Below are 17,817 nucleotides of genomic sequence, written 5' to 3'. Positions count from 1 at the left end.
AGATAGAAAGGGAGAGAGACAGAGAGACACCTGCAGCACTGCTTCACCAATCATGAAGCTTTCCAGCTACAAGTGGGGGCCAGGGGCTCGAACCTGGGTCCTTACACATTGTAACAAGTGTACTCAACCAGGTGAGCCACCACCCAGGCCCAAACTTACCTTTATCTTTATTAAGTTTTTTAATTTTAATTTGGTACTAAACTCTTTAAAATATTTTTATTTGCTTTATTTTAGAGAGAGAGAGAGAAAGAGAGAGAGACCAGAGTATTACTAAACTTTGGATTATGGTGGTGGGTGGTGCTGACAAGGGATTAAACCTGGGACCTGTGGTGCCTGAGGCATAGAAGGTCTGTTGCAGTACTGCTGGTGTTGTCTCCTTGATCTACAAATATTCTCCATTCAGCATCTTAAAACAACTTTTTTAGGGGCTAAGTGGTGACACACCTGATTAAATGCACACATTACATTGTGCAAGGACCCAGCACTATGGTGGAAGCGTTGTAAGTGGTGAAGTAGTGTTTCAGGTGTCTTTTTTTTCCCCCTCTCTATCTCTCTTCCCCTACCTCCCTTTCCATCTCAATTTCTCTATCTCTATCCAAAATAAACAAAACTTCTGTAAACATTATCTTCTATCACTAACAACAGCCAAGTAGCAAGAGTTGGTTGTTAACTACCAGTTAATATGGGGAAAAGCAAGCTCATAAAGTCTTGAAAACAAGACCACATGTGGATAAGGAAGGAATAATAATCTCTATGCATGGTGTTCAATCCATTAATCCTGAGTTCATCTCTTCAGTCACCATAAAAATGAGTCACAGCCATTTGGCAGAGACAAAAAGATCTGGGAGACAAAATCAGCTGTGATCTTAAGAATACTCACAACATAATATTGTACCATTTCTGGTTTCTACAATTTGATCTAGATCTCTTTCTTCCATCACTTAGACAAGATCTGGAACCAAAGGAAATTTCTCATGCCCCAATTTTGCTGATGTTTTCAATAATGCAAGTAATAAAGGTAGCAGATTTGCTTTTTACTTGTCACAAACACATTTCTCTAGTTTACTGCTAAAAAGCAAACTATAGCTAGGAACTCACTGTACAGTAAAACTAAAAAACTATATCCAGGGGCCGGGTGGTGGTGCACTTGATTGAGTACACATGTTACAGTGCACAAAGACTTCAGTTCAAGCCCCTGGATCCCACCTGCAGGGGGAAAGCTTCACAAGTGGTGAAGCAGGGCTGCAGGTGTCTCTCTGTCTCTCTATAATCCCATTCCCTCTCAATTTCTGGCTACCTTTGTCAAATAAATAAAGATAATAAAAAAATAAAAACTATATCCTCCACCTAACATTTCAATGAATTTTGAAGATATTTGTGTTCCTTTCTCCCAAGTTCATAAAGACATATAAGATAGTGAAAACTCCTGGCATAATCTCTGGAGAGTTCTTATTTTAATCTTCTGGTTTGAATTATTTATTTTATTTTATTTTAACCAGAGCACTGTTCAGCTTTGGCTTATGGTGGTGAGGGGGATTGAACCTGGGTCTTTAGAGCAAGTTTGAATTATTTTAATACACAGGCATAAATATCATTTATTTAAGTGGCAATATTGCCAGACCAAAAAAAAAAAAAAAACTGCCAGTGGGTCTCACCACTACCAACTATATCTGCTAATTTTAGTCTTTGTACTTAGATTTTCTTTGAATGCTGCTCTCCAGCTGATCATTTTAAGTTTTATGTGCTCTTTCCCATTAATTTGCAAACAGCCTGAGAAATACAATACTTCTCTGTCTGTCCTGCTTTTCATTCAGAAGTCATGGAATGGGTATGAGGCTGGTAGGAAATACCTGTTGCCTCTTACTCAAGGGTCCCTTCACATTTTTTTTTAAGATTTTATTTATTTATTAATGAGAAAGACAGGAGGAGAGAGAGAAAGAACCAGACATCACTCTGATACATGTGCTGCCAGGGATTGAACTCAAGACCTCATGCTTGAAAGTCTAGTGCCTTAGCCACTGCGCCACCTCCTGGACCACCACATCTTATTATAATGCCCCAGACATCTTTTGTTTATGTGGAGCTGGGGGCCTGAGCATGCTTTAGATCACATTTTAATTCAGAGAGAGACCACAGCATCAGAGCTCCTCCTAGTGCCATAGGACCTTCTGCTTGGCTCTTGGGCCCACACTGGGTTGTGTATACGGCAAGGTATGCACTGTACCTGGGGAGCTGTGTACCCCTCCCCCGGCATGCATTATACCTGGGAAGCTGTGTACCTCCCCAGGCATGCACTGTACCTGGGGAGCTATGTACCCTCCCCATGGCACTGTACCTGGGGAGCTATGTACCCCCCCCCGGCATGCACTGTATCTGGGGAACTGTGTACCCCCACCTCTGGCATGCACTGTGCCTGGGGAGCTGTATATCCTTCCCCCAGGCATCTTACAGTACAGCTGTTATTAATACCATTTTATTTAAAAATAGATAAAAAACCATAAAATAAAGTTTGCGGAAGTTGAAAGATTTCTCCAGTTAATGATGAGCTCCAAACCAAAATCTGCTTTCCTTTTCCATTATGCCATCCTTTCTCTTCACATTTCTAAAACCACCTTCATTGTAAGACTTTCATAATAACATCTGCAATAAATGACATTATAAAGACTGAAAAAAAGAGTAAAAGATAATGTAAAAATAATACTTTCTAATCTCCTTTGAACTATGACAAAGAAAATCAATTAGCGTGGTACTATGTTGAACAAGATGTATGTTAGGAAGAAAAATAATTAACTTTCCTTAATATATTTATTTTAAAATTAAAAAAATTTAATGTAGTTATTTTTTAACTCAGTGCCTAAAATTAAGCTCAGGGTCACACACATGCTCTACCGTTGAGTCACCTCTTTAGCCCAATTTTTAAATTTTATTTATGAGAATGAAATAGAGATGGAGAGAGAGAGAAAGTAAAGAACTGCTACAGCATCCAGCGAGTTCAATTTTTTTTTGTCTTTGTTGCTCTCATGTGGCTCCAGAATCAAACTAGGACCTCACTCATAGAAGGCAGAAACTTCATTGCTGAACCAGCTACTCAGTCCCTTAATTATATGTATTTTATGTGTATGACACCAATACACAAGGGAATAACTACTCGAACTCTTACTAATGATATATGTAATCAATAAAATTTAGAGACTATGCATATTAGCAACCATTCTAGAAATATGAAACAGGGACCTCTGGGATACCTTACATCCTTCCAGGGTATTAGCAAGGTCAAAACTTTTTTTCACAGCAATTATCAAGGTAGAACTGATCTTTTTCACTCATTCTTTTTTGAGTATAGTGGAATTTTCCAGAGGCCACATGATATGTGATATTGCAATGGATGAATGGAGAAGCAGATGTGAGAATCTCTCTTATAGAAAGTCAGATGTAAAATAATGTTTTAAAAATGTGAAACAGTGAACTGAGCAGGGGGTTTCAGTGAATAGGTATGGCATTGGGCTCTCAAGAATGAGGTCTTGAGTTTGATCCCTTGCATCACAAGTGCCAGAGCAATGCCCTGGTTCTCCTACATCTGAAAGAAAGAAAGAAAGAAAGAAAGAAAGAAAGAAAGAAAGAAAGAAAGAAAGAAAGAAAGAAAGGAAGGAAGGAAGGAAGGAAGGAAGGAAGGAAGGAAGGAAGGAAGGAAGGGAGAGAACGGAAGAGAGAGAAAGAGAAAAAGGAAGAAAAAGCAATGATTGTTCTTAAATTTTATACAAGTTGGTTTTTGTGTGTATGTGTGTGTGTGTGTGTGTGTGTGTGTGTATGTGTTTATCAATCCAGAAGATGGAGAAGTGGATGAAGCATTGGCTCTTAGGCATGAGGTCCTGAGTTTGATCCCCAGCATCATGTGTGCTAGAGAGATGCTTTGGTTCTCTCTCTTTCTCTCATTAATAAATAAGTCTATTTTACACTTCTTTTTCATTAAATGGTATTCACATGTAATGAATGGTTATTGCTATTTTTAAATGAAATAAGATGTGTGTGTGTGTGTGTGTGTGTGTGTGTGAACTACAGAGCTTCACCACTCAGGTTTACTTTATCCAAATAGGAAAAGTGAATTTTTTTAAATTTCTTTATTGGGGAATTAATGTTTTACATTCAACAGTAAATACAATAGTTTGTACATGCATAACATCCCACAGTTTCCCACATAACAATACAACCCACACCAGGTCATCCTTCTTGGACCTGTACTCTCTCCACCCACCCACCCCAGAGTCTTTTACTTTGATGCAACACACCAATTCCATTTTAGGTTCTACTTGTATTTTCTCTTCTGATCTTGTTTTTCAACTTCTGCCTGAGAGTGAGATCATCCCATATTCATCCCTCTGTTTCTGACTTATTTCACTTAACATGAATTTTCAAGGTCCATCCAAGATCGGCTAAAAACAGTGGTCACCATTTTTTACAGCTAAGTAGTATTCCATTGTGTATATATACCACAACTTGCTCAGCCACTCATCTGTTGTTGGACACCTGGGTTGCTTCCAGGTTTTGGCTATTACAAAGTGTGCTGCCAAGAACATATGTGTACACAGATCTTTTTGGATGGATGTGTTGGGTTCCTTAGGATATATCCCCAGGAGAGGAATTGCAGGATCATAGGGTAGGTCCATTTCTAGCCTTCTGAGAGTTCTCCAGACTGTTCTCCACAGAGGCTGGACCAATTGACATTCCCACCAGCAGTGCAGGAGGGTTCCTTTGACCCCACAAGCTCTCCAGCATTTGCTGCTGTTATCTTTTCTCACAGGAGTGAAGTGGTATCTCATTGTTGTCTTTATTTGCATTTCTCGAGACAATCAGAGACTTGGAGCATTTTTTCATGTGTTTCTCGGCCTTCTGGATCTCTTCTATGGTGAATATACTGTCCATGTCCTCTCCCCATTTTTGGATGGGGTTATTTGTTGTCTTGTTGTTGAGTTTGGCAAGCTCTTTATATATGTTGGTTATTAAACTCTTGTCTGATGTATGGCATGTAAAGATCTTCTCCCATTCTGTGAGGGGTCTCTTGGTTTGGGTAGTGGTTTCTTTTGCTGTGAAGAAGCTTTTTAATTTGATGTCCCATAGGTTTATACTTGCCTTAGTCTTCTTTGTAATTGAATTCGTTTCATTACAGATGTCTTTAAAATTTATGGGGAAAAGAGTTCTGCCAATATTTTCCTCTAAGTATCTGATAGTTTCTGGTCTAACATCCAAGTCCTTGATCCACTTGAAATTTACTTTTGTATTTGGTGAAATACAGTGATTCAGTTTCATTCTTCTGCATGTTTCAACTCATTGTTTCTAACACCATTTGTTGAAGTGACTCTGCTTTCCCCATTTAATAGTCTGGGCACCTTTGTCAAAGATTAGATGTCCATAGGTGTGGGGCCTCATTTCTGGGCTCTCAATTCTATTCCACTGGTCAGTGTGTCTATTCATGTTCTAGTACCAAGCAGTTTTGATGACAATGGGTCTATAATACAATTTGATATCTAGGAGTGTGATGCCTCCGGTTCTGTTCTTTTTTCTCAAGATTGTTTTGGCAATTTCTCAAGATTGTTTTGGCCTTTTCTGGTTCCAGATAAACATTTGTAGCATTTGTTCTATTCTCCTAAAAAATGTGCTTGGGATCTTGATGGGGATAGCATTAAATCTGTATATGGCTCTGGGTAGTATATTCATTTTGATGATGTTAATTCTTCCAACCCATGAACATGGAATATCTTTCCACTTCTTTGTGTCTTTTTCAATTTCCTTGAGTAGTGACTCTTAATTTTCAGTATACAAGTCTTTCGCTTCTTTGGTTAGATTTACTCCTAGATATTTTATTGTTTTTGTTGCTATAGTAAAAGGAATGGACTTCTGGATTTCAATTTCTTCTAACTTAGTGTTTGCATAGAGGAATGCCACTGACTTTTGAATGTTAATTTTACAGCCTGACACCTTACTGTATTGTTTGATGATTTCCAAAAGCTTCTTGCTGGATTCCTTAGGTTTTTCTGTGTATACTATCATGTCATCTGCAAATAGGGAGAGTTTGACTTCTTCTCTTCCCATCTGTATCCCTTTAATTCCTTGCTCCTGCCTGATTGCAGAACTTCCAACACTATGCTGAATAGTTATCGTGATAGTGGGTAGCCCTGTCTAGTACCTGATCTGAGTGGAAATGCTTCCAGTTTTTCACCATTGAGTATGATGTTGGCTGTAGTTTTGCTATATATAGACTCCACTATCTTCAGGAATTTTCCATCTATTCCCATTTTTTGTAGTGTTTTGATCATAAAGGGATGTTGTATTTTGTCAAAGGCTTTCTCTGCATCTATTGATATGACCATGTGGTTTTTGGTCTTGCTTTTGTTGAGGAAAAGTGAATTTTTTTCAGTTCCATCCCATTTGTCTGGTGGGACTGGCTGTTGTGGCACTAGGCATAGGATCTGGATGCCAGTTGCCAGATCATACATCTGGTAAAATGAGTCTGTGAAAGCAAACCATCAGTGACTCCTTAAAACAACTCATCAAATAGTCGATTTTGGTAAAAGTAAATTCTGGAATGGTTTATCGAGGGGTTCTGGCATGTTGGAGCAGACAGAGGAATATGCCAATGGACAGTGGAAGACCAAATATGGGAGTGCATTTTTTTGAGGAAACAATGTACTGTGTGTTAGCACCCAGGAGAAAAAGATGTGAAGACACCATGAAAACAATACTTCTTATAACTGGATATATTTTTAAAGATTTAAAAACCACTTGTGATATAATCTGTCCTATTTTCATTGTGGTTAGTAATGCATGAGGACCTGGCTTCAAGTCTTCTGGTTCCCACCTGAAGGGGGAAGCTTCCTGAGTGGTGAAGCAGTAAGTTTCTCTCTTTCTCTTTCCCTTCATTTCTCTCTGTCCTTATGAGAAAAGGATGAAAATGCACACTGGAAGCAGTGGAGTGTCTGTGCTGGGACCAAGTCCCCAAAATAATGCCAGTGGCAAAAAGTAAAATTAAATAAAAACAAAAGAACTTGGACATTGCTTGCACATTGTAGTGTGTGCTCTCTACCAGGTGCACCACTTACCAGCCTCCAACTTTCTACTTTATTATCAAGCTCTCATGAAAGAAGACTAGTGAGGAGTAATGAAGGTTGATAGTGACATGGACTATAGGGATACAGAAATCAAGTCTAGTCTGTGGCTATAGCCACAATGAATAGTGATAGACATTTGGATATTTGGTACTGGAGACGTTTATACTAGTGGTGTAACCAAACCAAACCAAACAACTTGAAGGATATAAATCTCCTGTAGGCTCATGCAAATTACTATGAGGTCCTAACACTCTAAAAATAAATAAGGTGTTTACAATGAGTCCCTTACAAATGCTGATGGTGCTGGTAGTGGTGGCAATGTTGGTCATGATATTCTTAGCCCAAAGGTTACTTCTGATAAATGTGTAAGTCTGAGGTGAGAAGAACCTCAACACCAAGTAAATTCCTGCTTCAAGTAGAGATAAATAATGGCAGAGTAATTAGAACTCAATTTGCTTCCAGAAAAATCTTATTGATTTAGCATTGTTTTACACTATAAGATTTTAGGAAACACAGAGTAGGAAATAGCACAGCTAGTAGGATGCCAGACTTGTATGATTAAGGTTCTCAGTTTGGTTCCTGGCTGTGCATGTGCCAGAGTGGTGCTCTGGCTTCCTTCTTTCAAATAAGACCCTCTCTATCTCATGGCATAAAAATAAAAATATTTTTAAAAATTGTGAGCTGGTTAGCTCAGTTGGTTAAGGTGTGGTGCTGATAAAAAATATGGACTGGGGGGGGGGGGTCGGGCGGTGGCGCAGTGGGTTAAGCGCACGTGGCGCAAAGCGCAGGGACTGGCATAAGGATCCCGGTTTGAGCCCCCGGCTCCCCACCTGCAGGGAAGTCGCTTCACGGGCGGTGAAGCAGGTCTGCAGGTGTCTATCTTTCTCTCCCCTCTCTCTCTGTCTTCCCCTCCTCTCTCCATTTCTCTCTGTCCTATCCAACAACAAAGCAACGTCAACAATGGCAATAATAACCGCAACGAGGCTGCAACAACTAGGGCAACAAAAAGGGGGAAAAAATGGCCTCCAGGAGCGGTGGATTCATGGTGCAGGCACCGAGCCCAGCAATAACCCTGGAGGAAAAAAAATACATATATATGGGCTGGGGAGATAGCATAATAGTTATGCAAAATGACTTTATTACCTAAAGCACCAAATGTCCCAGGTTTAGTCCCCAGCACCATCATAAGCCAGAGTTGAGCAATGCTCTGGGAAAACACACAAATTAATTAATTAAAAACATTCAAGGGGTATTTTTATAGACGTGTGTGTGTGTGTGTGTGTGTGTGTGTACATCTCATTGCATCCATCATCAAAGTTCAAGTAGTGCTCTCTCTGCATTTACTTTAGATCCATACAATATATCTGACTTTCAGTAGCTATTCAATAAACTTTGGTTTAATACTAAGAAAAGTAAAGGAGAAAATTTATCTCACAAAATAAATATACTACTCCCACCCAAGGCAATGACCCACTCCATAGACTCATTCAGATGTTTATATAGCACATATACAATCCAAAGTCCAAAATATCATTTGAATTATATTTGGCACATTCAAAACAGGATAATTTGCATAGGCTTATTCGAATGAGAATATTTACAGGGTTAAGAGAAAGAGCATAGAGTAACTAGTAGGGCTACTGCTAGAGTACTGATAGCAGCAGAATTGTTAGTTACCACTCCTAGTGGGAAAGAGATGAGAAGGATTGATTACAGGAACCCAAAAGGAGAAAGGTTTATAGAGAAGAACTGTGACCTTAGGTCGTGAGGGGCACAGGCAGCCCAAGGCAACATCACAAAAAGGGAGCCAGGAGAATAATTAGCCTGACCTCACTCTCTCCCTCCCTTCCATCTCCTGCTGGGAATCTGTCACTGGAATAAGTCAGCACAGGAACCCTTGTGTAGTCTTCATAGGCAGCCTCCTGGGTAGAGAAGGGGTAGGAGGAAGAGAAGGGAGGAGAGTAGATCAGAAGGGACAAATGGGAGATATCTTAACAATAGGTAATCACTATCTCTGAACTGGTGGTGTTTGGAAACCTTTAATATGCCAATTTATGATCAATTTATCTACAGTCTAGCGAAAATAGTCACTTTTTAAATTCTTACTCTGCATATATAGTTGAAATCTGGGAGTTAAGATTGTCACTCTAACTTTAAAATGGGATCCTAAGCAGGCCAAAAATCAAATTCCAATAAGAGCAAAACTTAAGTAACAAAGAAATTCTGCCAAATCAGAAAGCAAGTCACAAATACACCAACTCTAGATTTCCAGTTAGAGTTGAAAGTGATAGTTCTTCCTAATATGGAAAGTGTTAAAAGGGTTAATGTACTACTTTATAAAAACTAAACTTTAAAAAACTTTTATCATGAGAAGGACACAGTAGAACTCAGTATTGGGAAAAATTACTATTATTCAGTAGTTCTCAGACAATTGAGAACTGGGACATTAATGAAGACAATCACTGAGAAAAGCTCTCACATTTGAAAAGTGCTTAATAACTTTTCTTAAGAAAGAAGAGAGAGGACAATGCTACCTATCAACTGACAAAAATAACACAGTAGAGTACTGGGAGTAGAAGCTGGGAAGAATTCTAATCCGTGTAGACTCAGAAATAAAAATAAACAAATAACAAGATACTCATCATCTTTTTAATTTTGGTGAGCCTGTGGCCTATAGTCTCTTGACGCTTATTAGAAAATCAAACACAAACTCCCGATAAGATAAAGAAAAATGGGAGGTTCAGTGGTAGTGCAGCGGGTTAAGCGCACATGGTGCAAAGCATAAGGATCCCAGTTTGAGTCCCCTACAGTTTGAGGCTCCCTACCTGCAGGGGGGTCACTTCACAAGCGGTGAAGCAGGTCTGCAGGTGTCTATCTTTCTCTCCCCCTGTCTTCCCCTCTTCTCTCCATTTCTCTCTGTCCTATCCAACAACAACGACAGCAATAACAACAACAGTAATAACCACAACAACGATAAAACAACAAGGGCAACAAAAAAGGAAAAAAAATGGCCTTCAGTAGCAGTGGATTTGTGATGCAGGCACTGAACCCCAGCAAAATAACCCTGGAGGCAATAACTAAATAAAAATAAAAATAAAAGATCTTTTCATTTTGATCCAATTCAAAAGTGGGGAAAGGATAAGAACAGAATACTCACTACAGAAGAGATACAAAAGGCCAACAGACATATGAAAAATTGCTCCAAGTCACTGACGGTCAGAGAAATTCAAATAAAGACAACAATGAAATACCACCTCACCCCTGTGAGAATATCGGACAACAGAAATGACACCAACAACAAATGCTGGAGACGTTATGGAGACAAAAAAAAAAAAAAACCCTCCTGCTCTGCTGGTGGGAACGTAAATTGGTCCAATACCTGTGGAGAGCAGTCTAGAGAATACTTTCAAGGCTAGAAGTGGACCTTCCATATGACCCAGTAATTCCTCTCCTAGGGATATATCCTAAGGACTCAAATATAGTCATTCAAAAAGATTTGTGTACACCTATGTTTATAGCAGCACAATTCATAATAGCCAAAACCTGGAAGCAACCTACGTGGTCAACAATAGATGAATGGTTGAGAAAGTTGTGGTATATATATACACAATGGAATACTACTCAGCTATTAAGAATAATGAATATACCTTCTTCAATCTATCTTGGATGTAGCTAGAAGAAATTGTGTTAAGTGAGATAAGCCAAAAAAGAGAAAGATGAGTGTGGGATGATCCCACTCATAAATAGAAGTTGAGAAAGAAGAACAGAAAAGGAAACACAAAGCAGATTTTTTTTTTTTTACACAAAGCAGAATTTAACCAAGTTTGCACCAAAGTAAAAAACTCTGGGGGGTGTGTGTGTAGGTTTTTAGCTCCACTGTAGGGGGGTGGGGGTAGGGACACAGACCTTTGATGGCAGGAATGGTATTAATATATTCTTCTATTAATCTATAATCTTTTAAATCACCATTTAATCAATATGAGGGAAAAAATAAATTGAGTATCTTGAGCTATTTAATGCCGACTTCAGTTCTGAGTACATATCCCTTCAATCTAAAGCACATAAGGTTTCAAATGAGTGAACTGATAGAATTTTAATATTGGGCTTAAATTATTAATACCTTTCTACTAATAACTTTTTTCTGAAATAATAAATCATCTATAATCTTAGACCAAGGACACCAGAAGTAACCGGTCTTGTCAGTATATAAGATGTAGTTATATGTAAATAGCATTAGATGACACAAATCATGGTGAGGTCTTAAATAGTACCTTCCTCATTCTCTATAAACCTGTATTTCTTTCAGTCCTGGAATCTCTGGGGCTTTGCTCATTTTCCTTCACGCTTCTCTGATCCAGACCATTTGATGCTACATCTGCTGAGCTCATCCAAATCAATGCAACCAGGGCCACCTCAACATGTTCGACTTTGGACTGTGTCCAGGGACTCCAGGCTTGGGATGTCAACTCTCCAGCTACAATATTCAATGGAGACCTTTCCTAGCTCTTTAATTCCATTTTGGGGGGCACACTTCTTAACGAAGTTACAGAACCTAGATATAGACCAGAGCCCATGAGATAGGATACATGTATCCATAAGTTGGGGGGGAAATATAAACCTTAAAGCAAAGGTGTGAAATAGTCTATAGTGACTCAATTAGATGCAGCAAGTAGTAGAAAGACCTAAAAAATACATCATAAAGTACTTAATAAATAGTTTCTACTTAGGCCTAGATACCCTCCTCACCAATTCTGTTTCACTTTCCTCAACCATTCTAAGTCCAGCCGTGTCAGGTAAAGTAAGGACTACAAAAGCTGGGTAAGGGCAAGAGACTGGTATACTTTAATGATGACCCTTTTGGTCACTACCAGGCCACCCCATCACCTGGGACCCTAGTCAGGGAATTCTGGGGTTCACACATAGATATGATGAGCCTAGACCTCTAACATATTCCTCTCTCCACCATCTCTGGTCATCTCCATCAGGAACAATATCATAAACCCTTTTGTGGGCCTCTACAGGACCTTGCCCTCACTGTAGAATAACAATGGTAGAAATTGACCCACTATGTAAAGGGAGGCTGGGTCAACATACTCTGCCACTTGAGGAAGACTGGTCCCGAAATGAGTGCTGCCTAGAATGTTCCTAGCTATGACCATGGACTGCGAGCTTAGACTGACAGGGATGTAGAGGTTACTAACACAGGCTCCTGTGATAAATATGAATAGACATGGTCTGAAGTCAGATTGATGGGGCATATAGTTAACGGTATTTGTATACTTTTCCAGCTACTCTCTGCCCTGGTCCAGTTTTCTAGTCCTATCCTCAACTCTGACACCATCTTTCCAGACAATACTCCTAACTCACCTGCACATTAGCTGTTGGGCTCAGTCAAAAATAAGTAAAGTCATGGGCCTCTTGGAATATACCTAAAATAGACTTCCTAGCCTCTTCCAACGTGAAGACCTCAAATCTCATCTGTTATACTTTTACCTTTATTATTATTGATTATTAAACAATTTGTTCTGCTTTATATCTTAATGCTTTTCAGCCACCAAACTGCAGATGCTACCATGATGCCAACCTTCCCTAGGCAGAAGACCTCACCAATGTGTCCTGGAACTCTACCTCCCCAGAGCCCTATCCCACTAGGGAAAGAGAGAACCAGGCTGGGGTTATGGATCCACCTGCCAACACTCATGTCCAGCAGAGAAGCAATTACAGAAGCCAGATCTTCCACCTTCTGTACCCCATAATGAACCTGGGTCCATACTCCTAGAGAGGGAATGAATAGGGAAACTTCCAGTGGAGGGGAGGTGATATGGAACTCTGGTGGTGGGAATTGTGTGGAATTGTATCCTGCCCACAATCTTGCCGATCATTATTAAATCTCTAATAAAAATTATTTTAAAAGATCTTCCTGGGAGCAGGGTGGTAGTACAGCTGGTTAAGTGCGCATGGCACAAAGCGCAAGGAACAAGCATAAGGATGCTGGTTTGAGTCCCTGGCTCCCCACCTGCAGGGGAGTCGCTTCACAGGCGGTAAAGCAGGTCTGCAGGTGTCTATCTTTCTCTTCCCGTCTTCCTCTCTTATCTCCATTTTTCTCTGTCCTATCCAACAACAATGACAGCAGTAATAATAACAATAACAACAACAACAATGATAAACAACAAGGGCAACAAAAGGGGGAAAATAACAATTAAAATTTAAAAAAAGAACAATGAAGTCTTATTTATTAAAAAATAAATTTAAAAAGATCTTCCTACTTTATCCTTTCTTCTGCTTATAGACATATACCCATCTAGCATTATACCTGATTTACAAAAAATAAGTATGTGGCAATTATTATCTATGCAATTCCTGAAAAATTATTATATGTTCAAAAACTTTACAGTTAAATTAATTTCTGTTTAGCACACTGAGTCTGGAACTTGATTTTTTTTTTCTTGAGAGAGTCATATGCATGCCTACTGCCTGTTCAGTGCAAACTGTTCTCATCATAGATGAGTACGTCCAACAATTTTAGAACCTTATCTGCAAGGAGTACACTTTGTACTATCATTCAAGCATATAACATTCACACCAAGCTGCAAAGAAAAGATAAGAACAATTGATAAATAGTGAGCAGTTTATATGTACCACAAGAAGAGCCCTTTTATTGCTAATATCTTTTGCCTTGTTCCAAATTAATAAAATATCTAAAATAGAAAGGGCCATTTCCTTGCCTTTGAGTCACTTAATAGTCATGAAAATTTGGCAGGAGTATTCTTACTAAAATCTTTATTAGTTCTATGGTTTATAATATTCAAAACCTAAATATTCTTATTCCCTAATTCAACAATAACTATTTCTTGAATGCCTAATACACATGCCAGAAAAATGTCAGAGGCACAGTAAACAAGACAGACGAGGTCTCTGCCTTCATGGACCTTACATTCTTAGAGAGATGGTTAAGTATAGTAAGTGGGTAAATGAATAAATACTTTAATATAAAGTGACCATTACTAGAAATATAATAAGCAAAGTAACAGTAGAGGAAGGGGCATAATTTCAGTCAGGACTCACTGAGGAGTTAACATTTTAGGCAAGGCAAAGCCAGAATAACAGGAAGACCTTAACTACTTGAAAAACTGGAGAAAGAACATTCCAGGATTAAGGTAAAACCCTTGAGGCAGAAATGAGTTAGGAATGCTTAAGGACTAGTAAGAAGGTCAGTAAGTGAGAGGAAAATGATAGGTGATAAGACAGCACAGGTAGACAGATCATGCAGGTCTTGTAGAGCAAAGAAGCAGGATTTTTTTCCCCCAAAAGTGATGAATAATTGTCATAAAGCTTTGAGATGGAGAGAAACTCATCTGCCCTTTAAAAGAACTGAGTTACCCCTGAATAGAGGAAAGACTATAGGAGGAAAAGTCATTGCAGTCATTCAAGAGAGAAAAAGTAAATGAACTATGGAGAAAAGGTGATGGAAGAAATTAGACAGACTGAGGATTCATTCTGAAGATTGGCCTCCTTGCATTGGATGGGGAGTGTGCTCAAGGAAAGAAAAAAGCACTCCCAGATGGCAAGTTAGCTCCCCCACGAAGTGTGCCTGCTTTGCCCAGATTGAACTCCAGGCACCCGAGCACTAGAGGAAGTGGCAGTGCTGTGGTGTCTTTCCCTCTTTCCTGTCTCTCTCTCTATCTGAAAAAAGTCGGCCCAGTGCAGGGCAGGGCAGTGGTGCACTTACTATGTGTGAGGACCCCACTCCCCACCTGTAGCTGGTGGGAGGGAAGCTTCACAAGCAGTGAGGCAAGTGCCTCTCTTCCTCTATCACCCTCTCTACCCTCTCAATTTCCATCTGCCCTATTTAAAATAAAATTTAAAAAAAAGAACTTGACCTCTTGAAAATAAAAGAGAGAAAAGTCAGTCTGTAGTGGTGAAAGTATGTATGAGGCAAGGAGGGTGGTTATGTAGGGGCTCCGAGTAGAACTGTGTACATATTTTATTTGAGATGCCTAAAGGAGATGTAAATCAAACAGTTGTATTCATGAACCTGGCACTCTGAGGTGAGTTTGGATATGATTTTTTTTTCTTTTTTTTTTTTTAAATCCAAATGAATAATATTGGAAACAAAGGCTCAGGAGAAGTAGACTGTATCTTTGAATTTACTGCAGGGGTATGGAAATAGCTCACTTGGTAGAGCATACACTTTACTATATACAAGGACTCATTTCACGTCCTTGGAGACACAAAGGAGCTTCAGCCACAGCAATTTCATGGGGAGCAGAGTGGTGCTATGGTGTGTCTTCTCTCTCTCTCTCTCTCTCTCTCCCTCTCTCTCCACTTTCCCGTTTCTACCTGCAACTATAAAGGGTGGGAGGCAAGAGTCCACCAAGAGCAGTGAAATCATGCAGGTAGGGAGCTCAGCAGTAGTAAACTAATTAATTAATTTTCTTCATAGGCTACTGTGGCTCCTATATTGAAATGCTAAAAAACACTGGATAGTGTGAAGTAATAATCATAAATCAAAATAAAACCCTGAAATATTATCTTTGGTTTACTTGGTGCTTCTTGCCAACTCAGCTCAAGTATTCCTCTACCTGACTATATGACTGATAACTCGTAGCAGAGAATTACCAAGTCAGAAAATAATAATAATAATAACAATAGTAATAAAGACTTTAGCTACTGAAGATTTGAAATAGTCTACAGTAGCCTCAAATATAGCACAGTGGCTATAGTGCTGGACTTATAAGCTGAGGTCACAAGTTTGGTTCCTAGCATTTCACATGCCAGAGTAATGTTCTGGTTCTGTAACACTGGTGAATAAGTAAAATGTCTACAGACATTTTAGTTTTTAGTTTATTTTTGTTTTATGTCATGCCTGAATGCAATAGTTATTCACAGATCACACCTAGGAAGAAGCATCACAAGTACAGGAAGGATCTATTATTAGTGCTGGTACATCAAATGAAGAACAAATTCTATGAGGGCAACTGAATAATCAATGCCAAGAATGCCTTTTTTGATGGATGAGGGGAGTTTACCAGTCTACAGAATTTCACAGTAATACAAATGCCTTCTGAATGACTAGCTTTCTTACTTTACTTCATGATCAATAATGAAAGGAATTTAAGCTCTCATAAGAGGAAGAGTAAAGTTTCACCAAGTATTATCTTATAAATTATGCAATTAAACATGATCGAGTGAAAATCAACTATATTGAATTTGATAAGATGCAAATGTCAAGAAATTCTAGTTGGTCTGATTTCTTTACAGTAAGGTCTAACCACACAGAAACCCTTTGTAAAGACAATAGGGCAGGAAGTGACAAAGTCAAAATCAGTAACCTTCGAAATCAGTAACTTTTTGAAGTGCAAAGAAGCAAAGTAACAACTTATAGTTCAAAACTAATATCATACTTTTGAGTTACTGAGTGAAAAAGGGAAACCACTAGCAGTTAAACCATTATTTAGTAAGAATCTCAAAATCAATTAGTCTCTGGACAAATGGTATATTGAAGACTTTCTAAATGTTTCAATATACCATTTCTAAATGGTATATTGAAGTCCTTCTAAATGTTTATCCAAATAAATTTCACAACAATAAAGAAAATAACCCCTCTCAATAAAAACCCAAATTTTTTATCTGGAAGCTTCCTATCCTTTCCCTTTCAAATACTTAGTTTATTTCATATGACAGTTTCACATAAAACTGAGAAAGAGAGAGGGGAGAGGGAGGGGGGGAGAGAAGCCAGAATAACACTCCAGTATATGCTGCACCAAGGGATAAAACCTCAGGCATGTATGTCCTCCATTCTGCTAGTTAAAAAAAAGTTTCCCTGTCACTGGAAACTTCTTTTTCTGCTCTTAGTTTAGCTCCCATAAATTATTTGGTTGTTTCTGTGCAAGTATAGTAGATGGCAATTAACAGTATCCATAGTATGAGAATGCAATGCATAGAGACTTCAAGTTTTAACTAAAAGGTATCCATGATAAGACCTAGACTTTAAGAAATACTACACTTAAAATCTTGGTAACATAGATCAAAGCTAGTAATTAAATCTCCTGAATATAGAATCCTTACCTCCTTCAAAAAAGCATAATATTACAACCCAGTTCCAAGACATTCTTTGGGTGATGAAGTTTTTTCTAATCTTTCCTCCTCCCAGAAACACCTATGCATCTTAGATATTAGTCTGTTCTCCCTAGTTTCAAAACATTTATACCCACAAATGGAAGACAGGGGGCAAGCATAGGAGAAGAAAAAAAGAAAACAGAAAGAAGAAAGTAAAAGACTATAAATGTTCACCCTAACATGCCAGAATTAGGAAGTTGTAAATGTTGTCACAAGTGTATGGTCCATCAGAGCAGCCCCTCAACCCTTCTGTTTCTTATCTCTCCCTTCTTCTGATCTCTTATATTAGCAACCTCCTCTCAACTCCACGTTCTATGCCACAATTTGCACATCATGCAAAAGCATGCTGAAATTAAATTGTGAATATGTTTTAATAGTCTTATTAGGTTAATGTAGGATATTAGAATTGGCCATTTTAAATATACTGGTTTGAACAAAGCTAAATAAATATTCAAAATTAGTGATTCCTTTCTATCTCCCTTTTCCCTCTCAATTTCTTTTTGTCTCTACCCAATAAATTTTTTAAAAGCGATTTTTTGAATTTAGACTTAGGAAAGATTTTTTTTTTTTATAGAGGCAGAGAGAGAAAAAAAAG

At 38.6% G+C, this 17,817-nt stretch overlaps 1 protein-coding gene and 1 pseudogene across 4 annotated transcripts in view; one reads left to right on the top strand and one right to left on the bottom strand.

Moving 5' to 3' along the window:
• Positions 1–17,817, bottom strand: part of GREB1L (GREB1 like retinoic acid receptor coactivator) — a 295,678-nt gene that overhangs the window by 207,874 nt on the left and 69,987 nt on the right. The window contains exon 2 of one of the 4 annotated variants that reach the window (XM_060173567.1): positions 8,933–9,025. The exons of the other annotated variants lie outside the window; for them this stretch is intronic. The gene's annotated coding sequence lies outside the window, so the exon portion shown is untranslated. The remainder of the gene's footprint in view (positions 1–8,932; positions 9,026–17,817) is intronic. 4 annotated transcript variants of the gene reach the window in all.
• Positions 6,500–6,717, top strand: LOC103114038 (U6 snRNA-associated Sm-like protein LSm6; annotated as a pseudogene).

Source organism: Erinaceus europaeus, chromosome 15 (genome assembly GCF_950295315.1).
Source record: "Erinaceus europaeus chromosome 15, mEriEur2.1, whole genome shotgun sequence".
Lineage (NCBI taxonomy): Eukaryota > Metazoa > Chordata > Mammalia > Eulipotyphla > Erinaceidae > Erinaceus > Erinaceus europaeus.
The sequence above is the reverse complement of the archived record's forward strand: the minus strand, read 5'-3'. Positions and strand labels throughout refer to the sequence as shown.